Source organism: Zootoca vivipara, chromosome 12 (assembly GCF_965207765.1).
Source record: "Zootoca vivipara chromosome 12, rZooViv2.hap1.1, whole genome shotgun sequence".
Taxonomy (NCBI): domain Eukaryota; kingdom Metazoa; phylum Chordata; class Lepidosauria; order Squamata; family Lacertidae; genus Zootoca; species Zootoca vivipara.
Window position 1 is genome coordinate 37561481 of NC_142595.1, and position 7770 is coordinate 37569250.

The 7770-nt window shown below is 45.4% G+C and overlaps 1 protein-coding gene across 9 annotated transcripts in view; it reads right to left on the reverse strand.

Moving 5' to 3' along the window:
• The window catches only part of EPN1 (epsin 1), a 31957-nt gene extending 27683 nt beyond the window's left edge, over window positions 1-4274 (reverse strand). For 2 of the 9 annotated variants that reach the window (XM_088655851.1, XM_035134777.3), the window contains exons 1-2: window positions 3984-4154; window positions 3510-3603 (exon numbers count right to left, since the gene is read on the reverse strand). The gene's annotated coding sequence lies outside the window, so the exon portion shown is untranslated. Of the gene's footprint in view, window positions 1-3509 lie in introns of all 9 variants that reach the window. The other 7 variants (XM_035134782.3, XM_088655854.1, XM_035134779.3 and 4 more) reach the window with 6 other exon arrangements.
• Between the last annotated feature and the right edge of the window lie 3496 nt (window positions 4275-7770).

The following is a 7770-nucleotide window of genomic DNA, read 5'->3' on the forward strand; positions in this document are numbered from 1 at the left end:
TTTCCCCCCTCCAGCTTATCACACCACCCACTGCCCACTTGGAACTCCCCCTCCCAGCGTACATCATCAAATACCAAAATTCTGAACCTGGCATTTGTTTCTGCTCACCACCCCCTCATGGAAGGAGGAGCTGACACTCCTCTGCTGCCTGGCACAGGATAACTGTGCCAATTGCCCATTACCTTCCTTTGGACTACATGATGGTTCTTCTCCCAGGTGGTTCCTGGCCAGGAAACTGACTCAGCCTGCTGTTTTACACTGCTAAGCTGTCTCGCACCCAGGTGAAGGCTTCAAGCATTTAGCGATCTACATTTACTAACTGTAGAAATTATTGGGGGGTAGGGGAGGAACCTGGTATCCAAGTCTTTTAGGGGAATCTGTCCTGTCACTCATAACCATATGACCCGTGATGTCGCAATTTATAATACTGGAACTCGGGAAATTATTTGTTTGTGGCTCATTTACACAGAAAAACGGTCCTCGGACTCAATAGCTGTATTCAGACAATCCTCCAAACTATTCTCCTGTCTGAAACCCTAGAAAGCTGCTGACACTCTGCCAACAATGCTGAGCTGGTAAATGAACCGATAGTCTGACTCAGTACAAGGCAACTTCCTCTGCTCCTATCCTGAATCTAGCCACTATTTGAGAGTGGGTCACACTGATTTAGTTTCAAAAGATTATACATGTTGGCTTAACATGCCAAATTTAACCTGTGTGTTTGTTTCCTCCTTTTTTCTTTGACAAGACTCAAGGCACCTTACAGATAAAAATAAGTACCACTAAAAACATAGAAAAGACAACAATTTAAAAACCATTTAATTTTTTTTAAAAAAATAAACAATAATTTTAAAAATGTTGTTAGTTTTATTTTGTAAAAAAATATTGGTTGTTAATTCACCTTGTGCCATTAGGTCACCTTCCCACTTTGTGTCTAATCAACTAGTAAGCATACACAGCCAAAATCTCACAGGCCCCAATGAAAGCTGGCAAAAAGAAGAACCAAAGCAGAATTGTGGGTCTATGAAAGCAAACAGGAGCAGCCAGACGGTGGAATGCACTCCCAAGTATTCACCTTGAAAAAGCAACAAAAAGTGCTCACAGCAGGAGCGAAACATCATCATCATCACTATTATTATTATTATTATTTAAATTTGTACACTGCCCTTCAACATATAAATACAAAAAGAGAACACAAAATACATAAAAACAAAAAGTTAGGAGTGACCCTAAAATAGTTCAAAGTTAGCTGGAAGATCAATTCTGGTCTTACAGTTCTGCACCTTTGCCTGCCCCAAGACATGCATCTTTCCCAATGACCATTAAATCTCGTCTGTCTCTTTTGCCTCACCTGTCCAATCCCAAGGTGCCTGCCCTACTTTCATGCCTCCTCTAATTTTAAACAAGGCCTTACCACTGCAAGGTAGGACATAATAATAAAAAGAGGAACTTGGCATATGCACAGAGCACCTTCGCTTTGCTACAAGTACCCACAACAAAACCGCAGGGGTGGCTTCTAGGCACTATGCCTGGAGGAGTGAGGCAGAAAGCAGGAACAGGCCACGCTCCAATTTCTCTTCCTCCTACTCCTCACCTTGAAAACTCAAAGCACCAGAACAACAGGCTCCGTGGCAAAGCCAGCACTGATAGGCAAAGGGTCCCACTCCTGCATCCAGGATGAGAACCAAGCTAGAAAGGAAAGAAGTAAAAAAGAAACAAACAAAGAAAGAAAGTCCAGGTGTTTTATACAGGCAGAGGAGCTTGCTTGGATGGAAGAGCAAGTGGCCAAAGTATAGCCTCCCCCGCCACCCAAAATTGCTTGAGAAGCAAAGATTTCACAAGGAACAAGCTTAAGCTTCCCGTAGCTCTGACAAACTTACACTGAAATATCACACAATATTCCCTTTGCTGGATCAGATCAAAAGACCACTGAGCCTACCACTCCATCTCCAGCAATAGCCAGCCATATGTCCCAGGACAAGTGTCCCCTGTTGCTGATCCACAGCATCTAGATAACAAAAGATATGTTATCTCTGCCAAGGCATCATCATTCCTGGCTAGCAATCGCTGACAGGATTTTAAGTGAATGTAGGAAGAACTCTAAAGGATCAAACCACAGGCCTACCTAGCTCAGCATCCTCTCTCTCTCTCTCTCTCACCATGGCCACGTGCAGGCCTTTGGGAAGCCCAAAGCAAGACACAGGTACAGTGGATGCTTGGGTTGCGAACGTGTGTATCTTTTCACCCTCCTGCTTGCGATCCCCAGCACCTGGCATTCAGAGGCATACAAATTCTGATCCTGAAGCAAGTACAGCCACCCTTTGACAGCTTTATCCTTTCTTCAAGCTGCCTGGCTCATTGGCCACAACTTCTGGAAACAAATTCTGTAGTTTGCATTGTGCAAAAGCATTGTTAGAAACTCAAATATATGTTAGGCACCAAATGGCACCTTAAACCTCGCATACTCGGATTGTCTTTTTGCCGGGGGTTGGACTAGATGACCCTCAAGGTCCCCTTCAATGCTACACTTCTATGACCTCAACTACATTGCTTGACTGTAGCTTGCTCTTACAACAATTCACTTGTCCCAGTATGCAAGAAAGAGAAACACGCAAAGTGGAAATGGAAATGGTATTAACTACTGGACCAAGGCAGAGGTTTTAAACTGTGGTCGCCAACCTGGCCCCCAGAAATCTCCACGTAGTCGCAATTGGATCCGTGCCAGTAGCAAAATGTGCCTGGGAAGTTTTGAACACTGTGCCTAGAGCCACCAAAAAGCAGACCGCCAGCACATTTTGTAATGAACATATAGCAGAAAACAGTATTTCTTTGCTGCTCTCAACCAACTCCCAAACAATTTCTTTCACTTACTTTTCTAGTGTTTCAGAGAAAAGAGCATAATTTATCTTTCTTCTCTCTCAACACCATCCATAATTTTCTAACCTCTAACAGGTGCTCCCCCCCCTCCCCGGCAACCCTGGAATTCATTAATATTCTGTATTCTTTTTAAAATGTGTTGGGGGGTGTCATTGGGTTGTTGTTTTTATTTTGATTATATATTTTGTGGTTTTATATTTTGATTTTGTTCTGTGAACTGCCCTGAGACCTCCGGGTATTGGGCGGTATATAAATTCAATAAACAAAGATACAAATAATAAAGCCCCACTATCAGTTTGCTGGAAGTCGGCAGATGCTAATCCTTCTATTTTAACCAAGAACCACTGAATCAATTCCTTCCCAACAACTTGGCAGCAAAATAACTCATATTGCATTCATGGGGCCGGCCTCACTCCAGAGATGCCAGAGAGTGCTCCCTCTCCCACTCACTCTTGCAGGACACGCCTGTCCCTTGAGTTGATCTTGGATGGGGGTGGTTTGAAATGAAAGGGCAGTTACAAAATTTAACAGCCCGGGAAGAGGAAAGGGCATATGGGTTGCTGCTACACAGTCTCCTAGCTGGCCTCCACCATCTCCCAGCCATGTTCGCCTACAGACAAGCAGCCACTCACCTGGCCACAACGATCTCGGCGTCCCTTCTTCCGAAGATCTTCCGGGCAACTTCCTCTTGGTCACACTTTTATGAGCCCCAGGTGAGTGGAGGCGCTAGGCGGGCGAAGGAGACAGCAGCAATATCACCACAAGAGCCTCAGGGTCCAGAGAAGGTGCTTCCGCCTCCCCACTTCCCCCAGCCAGGGGGCATCGCCAGGGGTCTCCTTTGGAAAACGGGGGGATCTTGACAAGTTGGGGGTTTGCAAGGGCCGCCGGTGGAGGAAGCTTGCCAGGCCACCGAGGGGGGGTGGGATTCAGGAGTGGGGCTGTCCCGGGGAACGAAGCAAAGAGGGGTTTCCAACAGCGATCGTGAGGCGGGGGGCACTTGGATCGGGTAGGGTGCTAGGTTCAAAGGTCACGCAGGCAGGAAGGTCAGAGATCACTCCGGGGCCGGAGGGTCAGAGTTCAGAGCAGCTTCCTTGGGCAAAGGCTACCTGGGATCAGGCGTCACGCTGGATTCCGGGTCAGGCGGGCAGCGAGGACGGAGGGAGCGGGGAGAGGCGACGGCTCCGTCCCTATGGAAAAAACCTCGGCCTGGCCCAGCCTGAGGGAGGACTCCGCCCCGGACTCCCTCGTCTCCCTGGCAATGCCCAGTGATCAAAGGGGAGGGGAACCGCTCTACCCCAGCCCCTCTCTATGGCCCTCGCGGGGGCTCCGGGCCTCTCCCGGCGGCAGGGTAGAAGCGGCAGCAGTGGCGGTGGCGGCGCCGGGAGGACTCTCCGCAAAACGGAAGCGGAAGCTCACCTCCCACAACTTCCGCCTCCAGCGCTCGCCTACTTCCGCCCGCACCCTTCTGCTACCGCTTCTATGACCGCTACTTCCTGCATCATAGAGATAATTGAGATGGAACTGACGTGAGACCGAGGATAGTATATGGGAGGGGTGTTGAGACGCACGGAGACCGCAGACAGGATAAGTGGGCGTTTCACGCAGCCTTTACTTCCAGTTTTATTCGCTAGCGGCTTGGCAGAAGCCGGGTGTATCATAGGAAAGTACGCGGGTCTCTTCGGCGCTCCATACTGGCATTGCTTTTCGTCTCGCACGTTCACTCGCTCCCCTGAAGTGATCTTTAAAATGTGATAGACCTTGTGCCGCCTTGTCAGAGATCGACCATAGATTTTTTGGGAATCGGGAATTGGAAATTGCATAGTGCTGCCTATGCAGAACCAACACACAGGACCAGACCAAAAGTTCAGACGTAAAGGAGCCTTGCAACCCCTTATTTCTTTCCTTATGTTTATTGTCGCAGTAAGTTTTCATGAATTAAGAGCCCCCAGATGCAAGAAATATCATCCTTAGCTGGTGGATAACTTCCGGTGGAAATTAAAACTGATTTATTATAAATAATGTGTGTGTATCTAACACATGAAATAAGATCCCAGTTAGAACGAGGAAGAACTCCCGTCTTGACCGCTGCCTCACTTCTGCCCAGTATGAACTCCTCTAAAATCTAAAATATCTGCATTACTTTGTACGGGCAGCTCTCAGTTTCATCCCAGGAGTGAAAAAAGGAAATTAAATCAATGAGCTGATGGCAGGGCACCAGGTTGGCGAAGGGGCGCCTCCTCTGAAGACTTACCGAGTTCGACGGACTTAACTCCCAAGTGTGTATAGGATTGCTCCCTATGCTTTGCATTGGAAAGCAAAGGGGGGGGAAGTGTTAGGCTGCAGTCCTATACACACCGACCTGAAAGTAAGCCCCGTTGTACTCAATAACATTGATTGCGCTGATAGGGAATGTCAAGAACAAAAGCGGTGGCGTACTTTGTCTAGATCTTTGTCACCTGGTGACTTTGTCTAGACCTTCTGGTTAACAGCCAGAAACTCTAGAAAAATAGAACGAAGGCTACAGCATCTTAAGTCTGCACAGAAATTGTCATTCCCCCCCCCCTAACAAATCAACACAATACCCTCCAACCAAATAGGGCCAACCAAAATTTCACAAAATACTGTAGTCAGAAGTGGATCGTTGCAATTGGTTTGGTTTGGAAACTGCCACAAAGCTGTTGAAGAGGTGCCCTGTATTGAAAAAGCTGCACTGGCTGCTAATAAGCTACCAGCCAAATTTAAGGTCTTGCTATTGACATCCAAAGCTTACAGACATGTTATACAAGCTATGAGTACCTTACCTTATATACTCCCACCTGGTGACTTCGATCGCCAGAAGAAACAGTGCTGGATACTCCTGAGATTGGTCTTATGTCTGCTAAGACCAGAGGCTTTAGCACAGCAGCACCTGCCATTTGGAATGTGCTTCCAATTAACATCAGGCAGGCACTTATAATACTGGCATTTAGGAACCTACCACTCACCTGTTTGCACAGGCCCTGCCTAAAGGTCGAATCAGCTATGCTGATGCATCAGATCTACTGATTTGTGATAAATTTTACATTTGTTTATTGTTGATTTTGTGTTTTTCGACATTACATTTTCTCTTAATGTTGGAGTTGTAGAAAAAATGACATTAGCCTCACTACAGGCAAAACAGATTGCCTTTTTTGTCCTATAAAGCGTGTGAAATCTCCAATTAGAATGAATAAATAATTGAAAATGTAAACTCCAGTACAAGTAGTTACTACTCCCTAACCAGGACACCCCGGTCCTTGCAATAGAAGGGAAACATACATAGAAATAATGTTAGGTGGTACACTAGACAAGGCCCCATCTTCAAATGGCAAGCTCACAGCCACTCATGCTTTTGCAAAGGCAACAAACCATCCTGCCCATGCTTGGTTACCAATGTGATATGAGTCGCCTCAGTTTCATCCCAAAAGTTGTACAAATTCTCTGACACTCTCAGAGCACTCTGAAACAAGAATCAGAGCAGCCCTGAAACACCTGAACTTAAAGCTTGCTTTACTAATATATACAGGCGCCCTCCCACTAACATGGCATCTGACTTGCGTGCAACTGCATATACGCTAGGTGCCAGGAAATAAATTGATTCAAACCTAGAAATGAGAGAGCTGGAGAGTACTTGTGACTCACAAGGAGCCTGAAGAGAACATCAGTGAGGATGGAGGAAGTCCCAGGGAGACTGGAGGTGCAATGGAGCTGTTTATGCTGCTCAACCTTCCCCCCTAACAACTGATGTGCAGGACAACACAGCCACCACTTTCCCGTGCATCCTTCAGCCTCCTGCTGGCTATAGTTCTAGCTGTGGGTATTTTTGGATACAGTATTTTTTGAATGGATTGAAGAGTGTGTAGCAGAGGGCGTTTAAAGGGTTTTCCTCACTTTATAGGATTTTACTTACGGTATGCATGTGGGAGCCCAGAATATAACCCTTGCCTAAGTGGGGGGGACACACCTGTATTTCTTCAGACTGCTGGTGTTGAATTTTTGGTTTTGATTTTTTTAAAATCTGCAAATGTTGAAAAAGTGTCGAACATCGCAGCATCTCTCAAAAACTATTTTTTAAATCAACAGGTTGCTAATACAGTGGTGCCTCGCTTAACAAATGCCCTGCTTAACGAAATTTCCGCTTAACGAAAGGATTTTTTGAGCGGAGGTTGCCTTGCTAGACGAATTCGTTTTATGAAAAATTCGTCTAGCGAAACACGGTTTCCCATATGAATGCATTGAAATTCAATTAATGCGTTCCTATGGGGAAAAATTTTTTTTAAAAAAAATTCAATGCATTCCTATGGGATTAGCTAGACGAATTTTTCGTTATAAGAAAAGACCCGTGGAACGAATTAAATTCGTCTAGCGAGGCACCACTGTATATTTTCCATTAACCACTTTCCCTTTTGATTTTCTTGAGACAGGATAGATAATGGCTACCAGGCTACTTCCTACTTGACTAACTTTCAAGACTTTAGCTGCAGTTCTGCACCCACCTTTGATCAGAAAACAATTTATCAAAATACAATTTAATTCCAAGTGAGCATTTGCAGGATTGGGCTAGAAGTGAAATCCCTCTAAGCTCATTATTTTTATTTATATAAAAGATGCATATTTCACCTTTCTAATACAATGTTTTAACAAGGAGCCTTACATCACTTAAACTCAAATGTTCTTTTAACCAAGGTGGTTTTGTAATCATAGCCTTCTTGATAATCTATGCAGGCAGGGGTGCAGGTGCTTTGCTAAAGGAATCAAAATTCAGCAATGATGGAACCCTTAATTCTGCAGCAAGAGAAGCTGTGCTCTGTAACCAGTATATGTGTTGAGAGATCATTGCAGTTTTCTGGCAAGAGGACGCAGTCATCATAAGGA